Raw genomic sequence first — 20,771 nt, forward strand, 5'->3', positions numbered from 1 at the left:
GCAAGGTAAATTATTTTGTTAGTTAAAATATTTGTCAGAGTTTTGCCCTGTCATTGCACCAGAAGAAGCCTTCAGGGTGAAACTCAGAGATGAGTGGATGACCTCTCAAATTTGTCAACTGCCATATCAGCTAACCCTCCCGAATACAGGAGTGCTTTTTGGTCCGACAGCTTTTCTCAGGAAGAACAATGTGATTGGCAGACCAAATCGGACATGCCTTATCGACCTCAATCCTGACCATCATTTGGCCGGCTTCCACATACACATTACACCATCGATATCAGTGGGTTCGGCTGACATACATTACAGACCAAAAGTTTGGACACATTTTCTCATTCAAAGATTTTCCTGTATTTTCATAACTATGAAAATTGTACATTCACACTGAAGGCACCAAAACTATGAATTAACACATGTGGAATTATATACTTAGCAAAAAAGTGTGAAACAACTGAAAATATGTCTTATATTCTAGGTTCTTCAAAGTAGCCACCTTCTGCTTTGATTACTGCTTTGCACACTCTTGGCATTCTCTTGATGAGCTTCAAGAGGTAGTCACCGAAAATGGTCTTCCAACAGTCTTGAAGGCGTTCACAGAGATGCTTAGCACTTGTTGGCCCCTTTTGCCTTCACTCTGCGGTCCAGCTCACCCCAAACCATCTCGATTGGGTTCAGGTCTGGTGACTGTGGAGGCCAGGTCATCTGGCGTAGCACCCCATCACTCTCCTTCTTGGTCAAATAGCCCTTACACAGCCTGGAGGTGTGTTTGGGGTCATTGTCCTGTTGAAAAATAAATGATGGTCCAACTAAACGCAAACCGGATGGAATAGCATGCCGCTGCAAGATGCTGTGGTAGCCATGCTGGTTCAGTATGCCTTCAATTTTGAATAAATCCCCAACAGTGTCACCTGCAAAGCACCCCCACACCATCACACCTCCTCCTCCATGCTTCATGGTGGGAACCATTCATGTAGAGTCCATCCATTCACCTTTTCTGAGCCGCACAAAGACACGGTGGTTGGAACCAAAGATCTCAAATTTGGACTCATCAGACCAAAGCACAGATTTCCGCTGGTCTAATGTCCATTCCATGTGTTCTTTAGCCCAAACAGGTCTCTTCTGCTTGTTGCCTGTCCTTAGCAGTGGTTTCCTAGCAGCTATTTTACCATGAAGGCCTGCTGCACAAAGTCTCCTCTTAACAGTTGTTGTAGAGATATGGCTGCTGAAAGAACTCTGTGTGGCATTGACCAGGTCTCTAATCTGAGCTGCTGTTAACCTGCGATTTCTGAGGCTGGTGACTCGGATAAACTTATCCTCAGCGGCAGAGGTGACTCTTGGTCTTCCTTTCCTGGGGCAGTCCTCTTGTGAGCCAGTTTCTTCGTAGCGCTTGATGGTTTTTGCCACTTCACTTCGGGACACTTTCAAAGTTTTCCCAATTTTTCGGACTGACTGACCTTCATTTCTTAAAGTAATGATGGCCACTCGTTTTTCTTTACTTAGCTGCTTTTTTCTTGCCATAATACAAATTCTAACAGTCTATTCAGTAGAACTATCAGCTGTGTATCTACCAGACTTCTGCACAACACAACTGATGGTCCCAACCCCATTTATAAGGCAAGAAATCACACTTATCAAACCTGCGAGGGCACACCTGTGAAGTGAAAACCATTTCCGGTGACTACCTCTTGAAGCTCATCAAGAGAATGCCAAGAGCATGCAAAGCAGTCATCAAAGCAAGAGGTGGCTACTTTGAAGAACCTAGAATATAAGACATAATTTCAGTTGTTTCACACTTTTTTGCTAAGTATGTAATTCCACATGTGTTAATTCATAGTTTTGATGCCTTCAGTGTGAATGTACAATCTTCATAGTCATGAAAATACAGAAAAATCTTTGAATGAGAAGGTGTGTCCAAACTTTCGGTCTGTACTGTAAGTCTAATGTTTGTGGCCAGCTTAAGGAGGCTGTCCAATACTTTATCATTGATGTGTGGCACCCCAGGAGTTCGGGTACCACAGTAGTGCTGCCTTCCTCTTGTTGAGGGTAGTGCTATGCCTGGAGACAAGTGAGATTCCCTTTGGCAGGTTATCACACACAACACCTTCCAAATCCAGGCCAGGAGGTGGAGCTCAAAACCCTGTTTTAGGGCAGCTTCCCTGGATAAAGATCCTGGTTTGGAGTAGGAACCAGGTTTAGTCTGACAGTGAAGGGAAAGGAGCAGAGGAGAGAGTGAGAGCTCAGGGAGGCTAGAATAGAGCCACCTAGGGGCCACAGCGCAGAAACCGGGTGCCGGGAGCCCGAGGCTGTGGGGAGCTGTAAGCCCCATAGCAGAACCGGAGGGCATAGGACTGCATGTAAATTGCCCACACCACACCTGAGGCACAGCAGCAATTTAGAGCCTGGAGTCACCGTGTAAGAGACCCCAAGAGTACAGCTGAAGCTGCCTGCCGTGCAGGTTCTGTCCCAGGACAGGAGAGAGAGAAAGGTGTACTTGGCCAGCAAACTACAGGTAGCAAGGTACCAGAAATCCAGCACATAGTGGAAGGCTCCCAACCTGACCTGCCAAGGGGATTTCGCTTGTTTCTGGGCTGCCTGGATTCCTTCTGTGCCTGTTGCCAGTACCCTGGACTGTGGATTACCACCTTCAGTAAACCAGGTAAAGACTTTACCACACTGTGTTCTCTACTTATTCGATGGCTTATACCATGTTGCCAATATACCTTGGGAGCCCTGGGGACCCCGCTTCACCTGTGGGAAGCATCACCATCACGGCTGCATCAACATCCCCCAGAGGACCCCTTTAAAGCAGCGTCAGTCACCCTGACCGAAAACCACAGGTGGAGTCACGAATAGACTACATCATACCAAAAACCTTTAATTGAGTCCCAGGGCCACGGACCAGGTCGCAGCCAATGTGACATCCCCTTTAATAGCCGACCGGACCCAGCACCGAGTACCCTGCCTTGGTGGGCGACTCAGATGTGTCATCCTTAGGATAGGTCATAAATGTCCGATTGGTCAGGGTTTGACACCCAGCATGCCTGCCGATCAGCTGTACCCGGCGCCGGCCGCAAGCCAGAACTGCTCGATTACGGAGTTAACACGAAGAACAGCTGATCGGCGGGGGTGCCAAGTGTCGGACCCTGAGCGATCAGACATTGATAGGCCCTCAATGATAAAGTAATGGACAACTTCACAAACTATGTCTGTGACTGTGCACTTGGGGAAGATACGTTCCTGGAGAGGCAGCACACAAACATTCCTTTCTTCCATTTACTATAATGGAGAGTGACAAGACAACATAAGTGAGGCCACCTGGGGAGGGGAGAAATTAGGTATAACATGTGGCCTTCGTACGGAGCCATCATTGAGTTCTTTATATTGGGTCTATCACCACTGTTATATTTATAATATTTAATCGTGATGTCATAATCATTGATACTGAACCCACCGTAGTATTTTCTCATATCTATGTGTGATATAGCGGTCTTGCTAAGAATACACACAGGTTGACAAGAGTAATGACGAGGTTCGTGCTTCAGGTCTGCATTATGTCTACACCTCTGCCAGCTAAAGATAACAATGACCTGATCTCCCTGGAGAAATAATATTCAGCGATTAATCATAGAATTCACAATGCTGACAGAGGCGACGGCTGCGGAACGGCACAATGTGGAATGTGCAACGTTTCTCTTACACAGAACTAGAAATGGCATCAGGTCCGGCAATTGGCTTAAGGATCAGTAGCCGACTTCTTCTTTTAGAAAGTTGTGAGAGTATTTTAGATGTATGCCATCTATTTAGAATTACGCTATAGGGGTTATCAAGTTTTGGAAAATTCCTGTCCCCCAGCTGCAGTTTGTGTAAAAAAATAAATAAATAAAAAACTAACAACTTTACTCAGCCTCCCCGGGTCCAAGGATGATTCTATGCCCTGTGTGTTATTGTCTGCAGCACTAACGGCACTGCAGCCAATCACACCACTCAGCAGCCCTGCCAGAGTTTATGGCATGAGCCACTCAGAGCTGATTGGCTGCAGCACTGTTGATGTGACGTCAGCGCTGCAGACCATAACAAATAATAGTAGCAGTGAGTGAGACTCAATGCTGGACCGGGGAAGAGTGAGTTAAGCCTGTTTTTAATATTTTTATACTTTTTTTTTATGAAACTGCTAAACTTTTTTAATGTTTGACACATTGTTGGGGTTATCCTTATCCTGCCCCATTTGTCCCAATAGCTACAGACCAGAATATTTGTAATGGTCTTATTACATTGCATAAGCCAATAGGGGTCCACCATTTACATGATTCACTGGCGGCTCTACATTTTTTTCTTACGGTGACTTTCCATCTGATATGATCCCCTATCGGACTCTAGATTGGGATGGATCGCCATCACGCCCCATCAGCAGATTATGTGAAGGGTCGGTGATGATATGTAATTTGGTGGAGGAAGGGATAGAGGTAAATGGTAAGAGGGAAGGGGGAAATACAATATAAATAAAGGAAATTAGATAAAATGCAAAAAAAAAGTATAAGTCTCACTGTTAATATATATAGCTTATTAGTGTTGAATTTAATAAATATTGATATTTTTAACTATCCATTGATTTGTTTCTTTTCCTCCCTTTCTATATTTACAGTATATAGACCACACACTCTGACATTGGTAATTGGACCAGAGCCATAAACTTCACACTGTATCCTGCAGTATTAATTGATTTTAAAAAAAATGCGTTCCAGAAAGATGGCCATAGTGCCACGATAAGGCCGGCCTCACACTGGGCGTAAGACAATACGCCACGTATTATACGTCCGTACTACGGCCGTAATACGGAGAAATGTTCCCAAAATATTGATCCGTAGTCAGGGTGTGTCAGCGTATTTTGCGCATGGCATCCTCCGTATGTAATCCGTATGGCATCCGTACTGCGAGATTTTCGCGCAGGCTTGCAAAACCGACATCTAATGGATTTATGTGCTCAAATGTTCGGGAAAACATATATACAGTATATATATATATATATATATATATATATATATATATATATATATATATATATATGTCATTGAGACACATATATATATATTCTGTATTTAGATTTCATTCAGCGCGATATCTGTGAACAGCCGGTAATTCAATTGCCGGCTTCTCATTTCTCCTGCACAAACCCGACAGGATATGAGACATGGTTTACATACAGTAAACCATCTCATATCCCCTTTTTTTTTGCATATTCCACACTACTAATGTTAATAGTGTGTATGTGCAAAATTTCAGCGCTGTAGCTGCTAAAATAAAGGGTTAAATGGCAGAAAAAATTGGCGTGGGCTCCCGCGCAATTTTCTCCGCCAGAGTGGTAAAGCCAGTGACTAAGGGCAGATATTAATAGCCAGGAGAGAGTCCATGGTTATTGGCCCCCCCTGGCTACAAACATCTGCCCCCAGCCACCCCAGAAAAGGCACATCTGGAAGATGCGCCTATTCTGGCACTTGGCCACTCTCTCCCCACTCCCTGTAGCGGTGGGATATGGGGTAATGAAGGGTTAATGCCACCTTGCTATTGGAAGGTGACATTAAGCCAGATTAATAATGGAGAGGCGTCAATTATGACACCTATCCATTATTAATCCAATTGTTGGAAAGGGTTAAAAAACACACACACACATGATTAAAAAGGATTTTAATGAAATAAACACAGCGGTTGTTGTAATAATTTATTGTTCTCTCAATCCATCAGGAACACCCTCGCTTGGAAAAATAATAAACGCACAAGATACATACCTTCTGGTGAACCGTCTCATCCCACGAAGTAATCCATCTGAAGGGGTTAACTAATATTACAGGCAGGAGCCCTGCTAAATGCAGCTGTGCTCCGTGCCTGTAATCCCCGGCGCATGAATGAAATGTAGGTCAATGACCTACATTTCCTTCAGTCGCGGTGATGCGCCCCCTGGTGGATGTCCTCATATGACCTGGAGCGTGGGAAAAAGTTCCCAGGCTGCAGTTCATGAGAACATCCACCAGAGGGCGCCTCACCGCGACTCAATGTAAGTACAGATCCTGCTTTCCTTTCAGCACCCGGGGATTACAGGCACCAGCGAGTGGTTTATCGCAGCTCGTGCCTGTAATATTAGTTAACCCCTTCAGATGGATTACCTCGTTGGACGTGATCTGACATCAGAAGGTATGTATATTGTGTGTTTATTATTTTGCCAAGCGAGGGCCTGGAAATGGATTGAGAGAGCAATAAATTATTACAACAACCGCTGTGTTTATTTCATTAAAATCCTTTTTAATCATGTGTGTGTGTGTTTTTTAACCCTTTCCTACAATTGGATTAATAATGGATAGGTGTCATAATTGACGCCTCTCCATTATTAATCTGGCTTAATGTCACCTTCCAATAGCAAGGTGGCATTAACCCTTCATTACCCCATAGCCCACCGCTACAGGGAGTGGGAAGAGAGTGGCCAAGTGCCAGAATAGGCGCATCTTCCAGATGTGCCTTTTCTGGGGTGGCTGGGGGCAGATGTTTTTAGCCACGGGGGGCCAATAACCATGGACCCTCTCCTGGCTATTAATATCTGCCCTCAGTCACTGGCTTTACCACTCTGGCGGAGAAAATTGCGCGGGAGCCCACGCCAATTTTTTCCGCCATTTAACCCTTTATTTTAGCAGCTACAGCGCACAAATTTTGCACATACACACTACTAACATTAGTAGTGTGGAATATGCAAAAAAAAAGGGGGGATATGAGATGGTTTACTGTATGTAAACCATGTCTCATATCCTGTCGGGTTTGTGCAGGGGAAATGAGAAGCCGGCAATTGAATTACCGACTTTTCACTAACAACGCTGCGTATTTCTTGCAGGTCACACTGCTGGTCCGTGTGGAATCCGTATTTTTCTCGCCCCCATAGACTTTCATTGGCGTATTATTTGCGCAATACGCTGACAAACGCAGCATGCTGCGATTTTGTACGGCCGTAGAAAGCCGTATAATACTGAACCGTAATATACGGCTAATAGGAGCAGCCCCATTGAGAATAATTGTGCCGTATGTAATGCGAGTTTTACGGACATAGTTTCTGCGCTCTTACGTCCGTAAAACTCGCCAGTGTGACGCCGGCCTTAATCTGCTTTTTTTTCCCAATATAACAGGACGGGACCGTCAAGGGTCGCCATTTCATCAATCATGCAAGGTCTGCTAACCATATGATCTGTAGGGTGGAGATAAGTTTGGCTTTTCTGTAGATTTTGTGTTGGTTTCTGAAACATTTTTGTTCTTCGCAGATCCAGCCAACAGCATTTGAATCTAAATAAAACATTTTTATAGGTTGCAGCTAGTATGTACGATCATAAAATATATGGAACAGGGTGAAAAAAATGCAACCGAGGATCAAAAGAAAAAAAAATGCTTGTTCAGCTGTAGAAATATATAGAAGTTTTCTTTGTTCTACTGCCTACCCGCCATGCTGGTTGTTGATTCACTTTATACATATTGCAAAATACATAAATTCCCTAACTTAATGAAAAACTCCAGCAGAAAAAAAAACACAGCCCACTCATATGGCAACGTGGGTGAAAATTTTCATCCACCCTTGGATGAAAGGAGCAGGGTCAGTTATTATATTACCCATTGTAACTGGTGGATCCTGTGTTATCAGCTGTGTACAGAAGTGTTAGCTATCATTGTAATCATGCCTCTGCTGATAGCGAGCCTGCTGAAAACTCTTCTTGAAAGAACAGGAAGCATGATAAAAAAAAAAGCTCCAGTGGCCAATGGGAAAATGGTAAGATTACTAATTTGAGGTTTTTGCATAAAAATAATATCCTATACACAATAAGGTATAGTAAGCCGTAATATGAGCTCTCCACACCAAAAAAGGCAAAAAAAAAACAACAACAAAAAACAAACAAAGAGGAAAAATATCACTATACTTGTGATACCACAAATATACCAGGATGAAAAATACACATTTGAAAAAAACATAAAGATAAAGTGTAAAATGCCTAAATTCTTATAAAAATAGTAATAGAGATATGACAGAGGATGGGATCACTGAGTTCTGAGGAGCAGAGGGCAGAAAAGTCACTAACGCTCTGCTGACTCCATAACCGTAGCATCCAGACCTCCTCTTATATTAACATCAGCACAAACACTTCGCCCCCACCCGGAGCTTCATGGCTGAGCAGCTGGATGCAGCCTTACATCACCAAGCACAATGCCGAGCGTCGGATGGAGTGATGTAAAGCCGCCACCACTGGACTCTGGAGCAGTATAAATGTGAAGTGACGGATTGTGCTTATTAGTGATGAGCGAATATACTCGTCACTCGAGATTTCTCGAGCATGCTCGGGGGTCCTCCGAGTATTTTTTAGTGCTCAGAAATTTAATTTTTATTGCCGCAGCTGAATGATTTACATCTGTTAGCCAGCATAAGTACATGTGGGGATTCCCTAGCAACCAGGCAACCCTCACATGTACTTATGCTGGCTAACAGATGTAAATCATTCAGCTGCGGCAAGAAAAACTAAATCTCCGAGCACTAAAAAATACTCGGAGGACCCCCGAGCGTGCTCGAGAAATCTCAAGTAACGAGTATATTCCCTCATCACTAGTGCTTATCTATTTGGTCTCTGATGGAGAAGTCTGGATTTGGTGAATGACAGAACGTTACCCACATGAAAAATCTCTACATACAGACTCCAAAATCTTATAGAAATCCTTCCCAGAAAAATGGAAGCTTCAGATGGGCCGACTCCACATTAATGTCTATGGATGTAGATGCTTTAACCCCTTAACAACCAGAGGTATTTTTGATTTTGCATTTTCATTTTTTTCTCCCCTTCTTCCCAGAGCCATAACTGTTTTATTTTTTGGTCAAAATGGCCATGTGAGGGCTTGTTTTTTGCTTTTTGCATTGGTTTTAACATATCATGTATTGGAAAACGGGAAAAAAATTACAAGTGCTGTGAAATTTAAAAAAAATGCAATCCCACAATTTTTTTTACCATATTCACTAAATGCTAAAACTGACCTGCCAGTATGATTCTCCAGGTAATTACGAGTTCATAGACACCAAACATGTCTAGGTTCTTTTTTATTTAAGTGGTGAAGAAAAACTTACAAAGTTTGTAAAAAAAAAACCAATGTGCTGTTGTCCGATACCTGTAGCGTCTCCACTTTTTGGGATCTCGGGTCGGGTGAGGGCTTATTTTTTGCGTGCCGAGCTGATGTTTTTAATGATACCACTTTGGCGCAGATACGTTCTTTTGATCACCCATTTTTGCATTTTAATGCAAGATTTGCAGCAACAAAAAAAAAACGTAATTCTGGTGTTTTTACTTTTTTTCTCGCTACGCCGTTTAACGATCAGGTCAATTTTTTTATTGATAGATCGGGCAATTCTGAACGCGGTGATCCCAAATATGTGTAGGATTGATTTTTTTTCAATTGTTTTATTTTGAATGGGGCAAAAGAGGGGTGATTTAAACTTTTATATATTTTGTATTTTTTTAAAATATTTTTTAAAACCTTTTTTTTTTACTTTTTGCATGCCTCAATACTTTCTTTGGGAGACTAGAAGCTGCCATAACCCGATCGGCTCTGCTACATACAGATGATGATGAGATCGCCTGTATGTAGCAGAAATGCTCACTTGCTATGAGTGCCGACCACCGGGCGGTGTTCATAGCAATCTGGCTATCACAACCATAGTGGTCTGCTGGAGACCTCTCGTTATCATGCCAACTCATCGGTGACCCACGATCACGTGACGGGGTCACCGATGGGCAGGATTTCCAGAGCGCTTGCCGGAAGCACAAATTTAATGCCGCTGTCAGAGATTGACAGCGGCATTTAACTAGTTAACAGCCATGGGTGGATCGCGATTCCATCTACGGCTGTTAGAGGTACATGTGAGCTGTTCAAAACAGCTGACATGTGCCGGGAAAGATGTGGGCTCAGTGCCGAAGCCATCAAAGGGATCAGGGCCGGCTCCAGGTTTTTGAGGGCCCCGGGCGAAAGAGTCTCAGTGGCCCCCCCCTTTAACACATACCACGATTCATGATCGCATATAACACAGCCATGTAGTATATAACACAGCCCACGTAGTATATAACACAGCTACGTAGCATATAACACAGCCATGTAGCAAATAACAGCCCACGTAGCATATAACACAGCCACGTAGTATATAGCACAGCTCACGTAGCATATAACAGCCCATATAGTATATAGCACAGCCACATATTATATAACACAGCCCACGTAGTATATAACACGGCCCAAGAAGTATATAGAACAGCCATGTAGTATATAGCACAGTCCACGTAGCATATAACAGCCCACGTAGTATATAACACGGCCCACGTAGTATATAACATGGCCCACGTAGTATATAACACGGCCCACGTAGAAAATAGAACAGCCATGTAGTATATAGCACAGCCCACGTAGCATATAACAGCCCATATAGTATATAGCACAGCCACATAGTATATAACACGGCCCATGGAGTATATAGAACAGCCATGTAGTATATAGAACAGACCACGTAGCATATAACAGCCCATATGGTATATAGCAAAGCCCACGTAGTATATAACACAGCCATGTAGTATATAGTACAGACATATAGTATACAGCACAGCCCCCCTCCCCCCAATAGTCCAGTACTCACTGTTATAGTTACAAAAAAAAAAACACTCCCCACCTCTCAACGTGCCTGCGCTGTGCCCTGCTCCGGTTCCGGCGGCTGCCGCTGCACTGCCTGACATACAGCGAGTGCGCGATGATGTCATCGCGCACCCGCAGCAGCAGTGTCAGAGGCAGAGTGGGGAATGATGGGAGAGGGAGCATCAGGTGACGCTCTCTCCTCCATCATTTGCTTTGAACTTTACCGGCAGACGCCGGTATAGTTCAATGCGGCAGCAGGGGAGTTGGCGCTGGTGACAGGTGGGCCCCCCTGCCTCACAGAGGCCCCATAGCGGCTGCGTGATGTGCCACTAGCTGAGGGCCCCTTGGGGAGCGGGGGCCCTAGGCAGCTGCCTGCCCCTAACGCTGGCCCTGAATGGGCCCCCCTGTCTCGCCAGGGCCCCGGCACTAGCCCGGGTACGCCGGGTGCTGACGCCGGCCCTGAAAGGGATGGAGTCCGACATTGGCGTACTATACTGCTCGATGTCGGAAAGGGGTTAAAAGCTCCTGCAGGTGTAATGTGGAGGGGTCTAAATACTTTTGTCCATATAGTGTACCTTATAGGCGATAGCTCAAAAAGCACAAGAATTATTACAAAAAAATATTAAATTACGTCATAATGTGATATCCAAATATTAGAAGGAGATGGGGAGAACTTAATTTAGCATTTATTATGGGATCTCCCCCATATTCCTCCTGTTAGGTTCACTATACTCTATTGTGGTTCTTTTTATTGTTTTTGCCTGCAATACATTTATTAAATACGGAGTGGAGTCCTTTGGTTACATACTTGTTTTTTTTATGTGATTTTAATAATTTGTTTCTTAAAGCAATGTAGTTTATACAATACAAATCTGGTCTTAATAATCATTTGAAATCTAATGTGTAAAAGGAGAGGAGAGGAGACAGGAGTATAATACATTCGGCCAATGAAGAACACACCCGCAGTATCCATTGCCATCAGTTGGTGGCGCCACTGTCTTATTAGAAATATGGAGTTCAGTTTGTAAAAAGGCTTAAAAGACCAATTTGGAATAAAAAGTGAAAAAAAACAAAGAAACACTGACTATTGTCTTCAAGTTATTCAATTCCGCCAAGTTTGTAAAAAAAAATTTTGTTTATTTTTTTTTTTTTTAATTATGCCTGCTACTTGGACCGTTCGGTCACAGTCAGGTCATTAATGCCAAGACTCCTGAATGACATATTTAGCCTTTATATAGCATTTCAGGGGTTGCCTGGTGCTTTTATATTGTTCGCCTTTCCTTAGGATAGGTGGATTGGTCGGGGTGCGACATTTGGGACCCTCGCCAATCAGCCGTCATTACTTCTGGTAGCAATCGTAAGTGAACAATTGCGGGGCAGAGCTACACAGCTTTGTCAACTATATAGTGGCTTTGTGCGGACCACTCAGTCCACAAAAAATCACGTACATATTAACAGCCCTATTGACTATGATAGGTACCAGTGCCATCTGGGAAAAACGTGGATAACACTCGTAAACGAAAAACTCACGTGTAAATGAGTCCTTATTCAGACATCCATTTGTTTTGCCCTGTGCACATTACAGTGTTTTCCTGTGTGTCTGCGGCGTGGTGCGTTTTTAGTTTTCCCTGTCTGTGCTTTCTGTAGGGGTTGGTGTGTGGTCTTATCACTGGGTGGCGGGTTGAGGATTCAGCATAGGACTGCAACAGGAGTCAGGGTCAGGCCTGGCGGCCCAGACAAGCACACCATCAGTGTAAATTCTGGGAGAGGAACAGACAGGGTTTTCCCTAGTCTGAGGGATATCGCAGGGGCCCGGGTAATCAGCTGTAGTCTACCCAATACCCGCGTGACAGACATTATATATATATATATATATATATATATATATATATATATATATACACACATATATACACACACAGTGTATATATATATATATATATATATATATATATATATATATATATATATATATATATATATATATATATATATATATATATATATATATATATATATCATACAGCGCTAGATAGCAGAAAAGCCGGTAATTCAATTGCCGGCTTTTGCTATCTCCTTCCCAAACCCGCCAGGATATGAGACCATGGTTTACATACAGTAAACCTTTTCATATCCCTTTTTTTTTGCATATTCCTCACTACTAATATTAGTAGTGTGTATGTGCAAAATTTGGGGGCTCTAGCTGTTAAAATAAAGGGTTAAATTGCGGAAAAAAACTGTCGTGGGCTCCCGCGCAATTTTCTCCACCAGAGTGGGAAAGCCAGTGACTGAGGGCAGATATAAATAGCCTAGAGAGGGACCATGGATATTGCCCCCCCCCCCCTGGCTAAAAACACCCCAGAAAAAGCACATCTGGAAGATGAACCTATTCTGGCACTTAGCCGCTCTCTTCCCACTCCTGTGTAGCAGTGGGATATGGGATAATAAAGGGTTAATGTCATCTTGCTATTGTAAGGTGACATTAAGCCAGGTTAATAATGGAGAGGTGTCAATAAGACACCTATCCATTATTAATCCAATAGTAGTAAATGGTTAATGAAACACACACACATTATGAAAAAAGTATTTTATTGAAATAAAGACACAGGGTGTTGTAATAGTTTATTATACTCTCAATCCTATTGAAGACCCTTGTCACCTAAAACAAAGTTAAAATAAAAAAGCAACAATATCCCATACCTTCTGTCGTTCAGTCTTGTCCCACACTGTAAATCCATCTGAAGGGGTTAAATAATTTTACAAGCAGGAGCCTGCTAATACAGCTGTGCTCCTGGCTGTAAAATCTGGGGAATGAATGGAAAGCAGGGGAACGTAGCTACCTAGACTTGCGGTGCTGCGCCCCCTGCTGGTATAACCTCAGATGAACTCGAGCGTGAGAAAATATTCAGAAAAATTCCCACGCTCGAGTTCATCTGAGTTTATGCCAGCAGGGGGTGCAGCATTATTAACCTGGCTTAATGTCACTTTACAACAGCAAGTTGCTACACCGGAGTGGGAAGAGAGAGGCTAAGTGCCAGAATAGGCGCATCTTCCAGATGTGCCTTTTCTGGGGTGGCTGGGGGCAGATGTTTTTAGCCGGGGGGGGGGCAATAACCATGGTCCCTCTCTAGGCTATTAATATCTGCCCTCAGTCACTGGTTTTCCCACTCTGGTTGAGAAAATTACGCGGGAGCCCACAAATTTTGCACATACACACTACTAACATTATATCCTACAGAGAACCACGGAGTATAAAAAAGCCCAAAGGCATCATTTACTAAAAAGGTAACAACTTTATTAAAGATAATAAATTCACATAAATACAGACTTGACATACAATGTACACGTATGACTCATGTACGGCGGACAAAAAACACTGAAAATAACACCCAAGGTAAAGAAAAGGCAAGAAAGCTTATGGCCATTAGGGACATGTGCACTCATAAGTGGTGCGACATATACCATGAAAGTGCATAGTGCAATTCAAAAACACATGTGCCTAATAGGGCCAGATAGGTAACTACTATTCACACCCGGGGGGCCACCGGACAGACACTGGCACCAATTCTGGGTAATAGCCCCGTCTCACACAGCGACGCTGCAGCGATACAGACAACGATGCTGATCGCTGCAGCGTCGCTGTGTGGTCGCTGGGGAGCTGTCACACAGACAGCTCTCTCCAGCGACCAACGATCAGGGGAACGACTTCGGCATCGTTGAAACTGTCTTCAACGATGCCGAAGTCCCCCTGCAGCACCCGGGTAACCAGGGTAAACATCGGGTTACTAAGCGCAGGGCCGCGCTTAGTAACCCGATGTTTACCCTGGTTACCAGCGTAAATGTAAAAAAAAACAAACACTACATACTCACCATCTGTTGCCCGTCAGGTCCCTTGGCGTCTGCTTCCTGCTCTGACAGTGCCGCCGTACAGTGAGAGCAGAGCGCAGCGGTGACGTCACTGCTGCGCTCTCACTTTACGGCGGCTCAGTCAGAGCAGGAAGCAGACGGCAAGGGACCTGACGGGCAACAGATGGTGAGTATGTAGTGTTTGTTTTTTTTTACATTTACGCTGGTAACCAGGGTAAACATCGGGTTACTAAGCGCGGCCCTGCGCTTAGTAACCTGATGTTTACCCTGGTTACCAGTGAAGACATCGCTGGATCGGTGTCACACACACCGATTCAGCGCTGTCAGCGGGACCTCAACGACCAAAAAAAGGTCCAGGCCATTCTGACACGACCAGCGATCTCGCAGCAGGGGCCTGATCGCTGGTACGTGTCACACATAGAGAGATCGCTACTGAGGTCGCTGTTGCGTCACAAAACTTGTGACTCAGCAGCGATCTCGCTAGCGATCTCGCTATGTGAGACGGGGCCTTAAGATTGGCATAGCTTCAAACTTGTTTTAGCCCATTAGGGTGTGAATAGTAGTTACCTATCTGGCCCTATTAGGCACATGTGTTTTTGAATTGCACTATGCACTTTCATGGTATATGTCGCACCACTTATGAGTGCACATGTCCCTAATGGCCATAAGCTTTCTTGCCTTTTCTTTACCTTGGGTGTTATTTTCAGTGTTTTTTGTCCGCCGTACATGAGTCATACGTGTACATTGTATGTCAAGTCTGTATTTATGTGAATTTATTATCTTTAATAAAGTTGTTACCTTTTTTTAGTAAATGATGCCTTTGGGCTTTTGTATACTCTGTGGTTCTCTGTAGGATATGATTAGTATTGGAGTGTTTGCCCTATATTCTCCTATGTCCATTATAAGGGTTTTCCCTGTGATTGATCTTGATTGATATGCATCAGTGGTATGTGTATTTGACACTACTAACATTAGTAGTGAGGAATATGCAAAAAAAAAAGGGATATGAGATGGTTTGGGAAGGAGATAGCAAAAGCCGGCAATTGAAATATAAATACACACATTATATATATATATATATATATATATATATATATATATATATATATATATATATATATATATATATATATATATATATATATATATATATATATATGTGTGTGTCTCACTGACATATATATATATATATATATATATATATATATATATATATACCTATTCTACGTGTAGACATTTATTTGATCTATTCTAACCTGTCAGTGTGATTTTACTGTACACCGCACTGAATTGCCGGCTTTTCCTGGACCCGTGGAAGCGCATTTGCGAGAAACGGCCGTCGTCCGCTCCTGTCTCCCCTCACCCCTCTCCTCTTCCTGCCGCCTCTCCATGTATGTCTAATACCGCATAAAGCGAATAAAGGACACTGATTTCAGCAATCTTGGGGTGAGTGCCACATCACTTATATTGTTGCATTACCTGAGACTCTACCGTTCTGATATATGTAGAGCACCGCCCATTGATGCATTAAGCGCTGTGTTTCAAGTCTGGTGGAAAATCGGCTTCTTGGGGTATGTGTCCACGTTCAGGAAACGCTGCGTTATTGACGCAGCGCTGAGCCGCAGTGTCAAAAACGCAGCGTCCAGATGTTACAGCATAGTGGAGGGGATATAAACCAAAATTCAATATTCCTATAGGTCAAAGAGAATCAAAGTACAACCAAATAACCTATAATCCTCAATTAACTATATAAAACAATACTTTTATTGGTTAAAACCATAGACACAGCCACAAGCATAACATAACGCACTATGACATCTTCAGAACGATGAGTATTGCTCCTAGCTCATTGCTCCACTGCATTGTTATCCATGTACACTGACAGACTAGTTTACGCAATAACTATAAATGAGGCGGGTATCTCTATATAAGAGCGTTATATCTCTGGTTATTGATTAGGGTGGCCTCTTTAAAATAATGTGCATATCATGATGATCTGTATTAGTTATGCAATATCTTTGATCTGTTTATGTATCTTATGTGTACATGGTTAGTTTGTTTGTGCTACTGAGTACTGATTATTTAGTCAGTGCATCTATTTATTTCTGCTTTGCTTGCTAGAGTATATCAAGTTAATTATTTTGGCATATATATTTTTTGTGCCATTTTTTCCCAGCTACCCATAGGGAATCCAAGGGATAGCCGTCGCGGAGTGGGGGCGCCATTTCCGCTGTACAGTAGGGTGCCAACCTCCACAGCAAGCCAGGTATTGAGGTTAGGGAGCAGTGCAGTTAGGATTTTTTGTTCACTTTTAGCACTTTATTCTGCACTGTTTTGCACTTTGTATGTCTGTGTCTCTCACCCTATCAAAATAAATACAAAAACGTTTTTGCCTTATCTACCAATGGGCAATTTTTGTTATTGATATCTATCTACCCAATTTCTTCCTTTTGTATATCTGGAAGCCCGGTTGTGACACATATGTAGGGCAGCAATAGGGATTTTTAGGGTGAGCCGTCATTGAGTGGGGGCGCCAATCTCGTTTATGTGTAGGGTGCCAACCTCCACTGCTAGGTAGTAGGTATTAAGGGTCCCCTTGATAGGGTACATCTAGAGAGCACGGTTGTTAGTTATGTTATGCTTGTGGCTGTGTCTATGGTTTTAACCAATAAAAGTATTGTTTTATATAGTTAATTGAGGATTATAGGTTATTTGGTTGTACCTAGCATAGTGGAGGGGATTTAATGAAATCCCATCTCCACTGTGCATTAAAAAAGGCATGCGTTTTTCCCACGAAAACGCACATGCGGTGCGTTTTTCCTGAACGCAGCATGTTGCTACAATGAGCAAAACACGCAGGAACACCGCAGGTGACCTCAAAGTGACCTCAGGTGCATTTTTAGTCAGGATTTTACCTCCATAAAATCCTGACCAAAGCCTGAAGCAAACCTGAACGTGGACACATACCCTTGCTCTTGTAGCCTGTGAAGACAATCTTATACCTGGTGCCGCTCAGTTCTCACTCTTTTTTGATTTGCATTCATATATAAATATAAATATATATATATATATATATATATATATATATATATATATATATATATATATATGTGTGTCTATGTGTAGACATTTATTTGATCTATTCTATTCTAACCTGTCAGTGTGATTTTACTGTACACCGCACTGAATTGCTGGCTTTTCTCTATAACACCGGTGCGTATTTCTTGCAAGTCACACACATGGTCCGTATGTAATCTGTATTTTTCTCGCCCCCATAGATTTTCATTGGCGATTTTTTGCGCAATACGGTGACAAACACAGCATGCTGCGATTTTCTACGCCCGTACTATACCATATAATACGGATGCGTAATATACGGCAGATAGGAGCTGCCCCATAGAGAATCATTGGGCCGTGTGCAATGCGTATTTTCTGCGCCTCTCATACGTCCGTAAATCTTGCTAGTGTGACGCCGGCCTTAGACAAGCACAAAACATGCGGGGATTGTCTGATATACACGGAAAATTCCCACATGTTTTGTGGCTATGTAACAGCTGCGGAACCTGGGGCTGCGATACTCGGTGCGTACCCAAGCATCATAGTCAAAACTCGAGTAACGAGCACTTGCGCTCATCACTGCTACCTATTAAAATGTTAAAAATGGATAAACAGATGGCCCAATGATTGAATACGGATTTTCATGGCCCCATAGACCCACTCCCAGTCCGTGCCTTGCCGTCTTAGCAGTTAGCATGTACCACAAAACACAGAAGTGCGAATTCGGCCTCAGCGACAGTAGATTTCCTGCAAGTGAATAAATTATTTTTTCAACTTGGGAATCAAAGATTTAGACCTCGTTCGTCCATCATTTTCTGACAAAATTCTGTCGTAAATCTGTTTGAAATGTTGAAGAGAAGATTCTATCTAGGCAATTGCCAAAAATAATTTTTAAAGAAGTTAAAAAATACCGAGTGATCTTTCGCCTGTGCTGAGCTCCTGACCGAGAAGTCACCATTTACTTAGTGAGTGCTGAGGTCTGCTAGTCTGCTGAGGGCTCCTGTTTGCTGATAATCAGTCAGATGCCTGCCATTTATTATCTAAAGAGGATTGACCTTTTCCTTGCAGGTTAGGAGGCCATGGTAGGTTGAGCAAGTCAGAAGGTCGTCCACCTGGCATTAGACAATGGTTGGTAGCCAGTAGACTGGTCTGTATGACATTTTGACCAAGTTTACCAAGGACAGGACAAAACGATTCCAAGATAGGGGCATTTGATAACGGGTACTTTCTTGTGGATGGTTTTCTACATGTGCCACCGTCCACATGCCATCACAGGGGAGGTCTAGCACTTTCTAGAAAAGCAAATAGCAGCCTGGTGCAGAGCCACTGCTCCTCCTCTGTCCCATTTTATAGGGGATGTCATAAATGTGTTACCAACCAAGGTGACCATACACACAGCTGGATGAGGAGTCCTCAGCTATGTCACCGCATTCTCCCCCACTAGGAGCCTGCAATCCACTGCATGTTCATGTTTCCTTAACCCCTTGATTATAAGTGAAGATTGGTCATATCAGCCTAAAGCTAGAGCCACGCAGTGACGTTGGCCATGACAGTCATCCACTCGTGGTCCTACAGAAGATAATGGGATCAAACTTCATCACCTACACTAGCGCAACAAGTAAAGTGTGCAAAAAATTTAACCAGGTCTTATTTTTTGCAACTTGCTCGTCACGGTTGGGATAGTGTAGGTGTCGAAATGTGACCAAAGTCCTTTGTATACCGCTGTGATGTAGCAGGGGCACCGAGAAAACTTCAGTCGTGCAACAGCTGTCGTGGCCAAAGTCACCGTGTTTCTCTACCCAAAAATTAGCAGTCTTCCATCAGCTTTCTACAAAGGCCATAAAATGTTTAGTTTTATATAAAAACACTATATAAGGAAAAGCTCTGCAACTTTTTAAAAATACTCTATGGGGCCAAATCTGATAAAGTTGATCAAAAAGATTCACAGGACTTGGGTTCAACGTCTGCGCTGGTAATTCTTGGCTGTTGCACCAGAGCCCTGCAAACCTTCTCTTACCTGACACCTCTTCTAATTAGCAGACCACGGTGAAGTCATTACTTTGCGGCACCATAAATGCATGACGTTGTGGGGGCCTACTAATCAGAAGAAGAGTCGGGGATGCTGCAAGTACGAACATGTACGCGGGGCTCTGGTGCGGTGGTCATGGACTAGCGACGTGGCTGCTGGACCAGGTTCCTAAACACCTTTTATCTCAATTAGTCTCTAATCACTAAATTTGTTGTTTTTTTTACAGTGATTTTCTCTTTTTCTTGTTTCCTTTGCCTGATTCATTATCTGTTTTGCAGTTTTTCAAAGCTCTTTGCATCTTTTCTTTTTTTGTCCATCAATGTGGGTGTGGTTAATCAATTCCATATGTTTTCACCTAATTCTGAAAAGGTTGCAATTTTTTTTGTGCAAATCTATTCCACTACTCTCAAGCATTTTTTTTACCGGGGGGGGGGGGCCGGCGTCACACTGGCGTATTGCATCCGATGCGAGATCCGGCGTCACACTGGCGTATTGCATCCGATGCGAGATCATCGGATGCGATATGCTAATGACACTCGGCTCCTGCTCGCAGCAGAGCAGGAGCCGAGTGTCATGCGTCTGTGCTCCGATTCTCTCGCACAGGGAGGATCGTAGCACAGCTGCGGAGGAGGCGGAGAAATGAATTTCTCCATCTCCTCCATTGCTGGGGTCCGCTTATAACGCACATCACTCGGATGATATCCGAGTGGTGTGCGCTGTCTCACTCGCACCCATAGGCTTATATGGGTGCGAGTGAGCACAGAGTATTCCTCGGTCTGAGACAATCGCAGCATGCTGCGATTGTCTCGGACCGAAGAAAACGGCCGACAAAATGTCGGCTGCTGGGAGCTGCCCCATATGTTAACATTGGTCCGAGTGCAATGCGATTTTTTTATCCCATTGCACTCGGCCGTTTAAAACGCGAGTGTGACGCCGGCCTTATGCATACTCTTGGCCAGAGACCGACTAGTTGGCATGGCTCACTCCATAAACTTGTACTGAGTGAGGCCGCACCCCGTCTAGAGATGCGGCCACCTAGTGGTCATGGCCGACTAGCGGGCTCGGGCTGGAATATGTATAACACATACGTACTCTCAGTTTCTGGCTCAGAAACCGGCAAATCTCCGCAGTGCAC

The 20,771-nt window shown here is 43.5% G+C and overlaps 1 protein-coding gene across 1 annotated transcript in view; it reads right to left on the bottom strand.

Moving 5' to 3' along the window:
- LOC143806667 (uncharacterized) overlaps window positions 1–18,616 on the bottom strand; it is a 75,311-nt gene extending 56,695 nt beyond the window's left edge. Inside the window, exon 1 of the mRNA XM_077287463.1 lies at window positions 18,519–18,616. The gene's annotated coding sequence lies outside the window, so the exon portion shown is untranslated. The remainder of the gene's footprint in view (window positions 1–18,518) is intronic.
- Window positions 18,617–20,771: the final 2,155 nt, after the last annotated feature.

The sequence above is a fragment of the Ranitomeya variabilis genome, chromosome 2, assembly GCF_051348905.1.
Source record: "Ranitomeya variabilis isolate aRanVar5 chromosome 2, aRanVar5.hap1, whole genome shotgun sequence".
Taxonomy (NCBI): Eukaryota; Metazoa; Chordata; class Amphibia; order Anura; family Dendrobatidae; genus Ranitomeya; species Ranitomeya variabilis.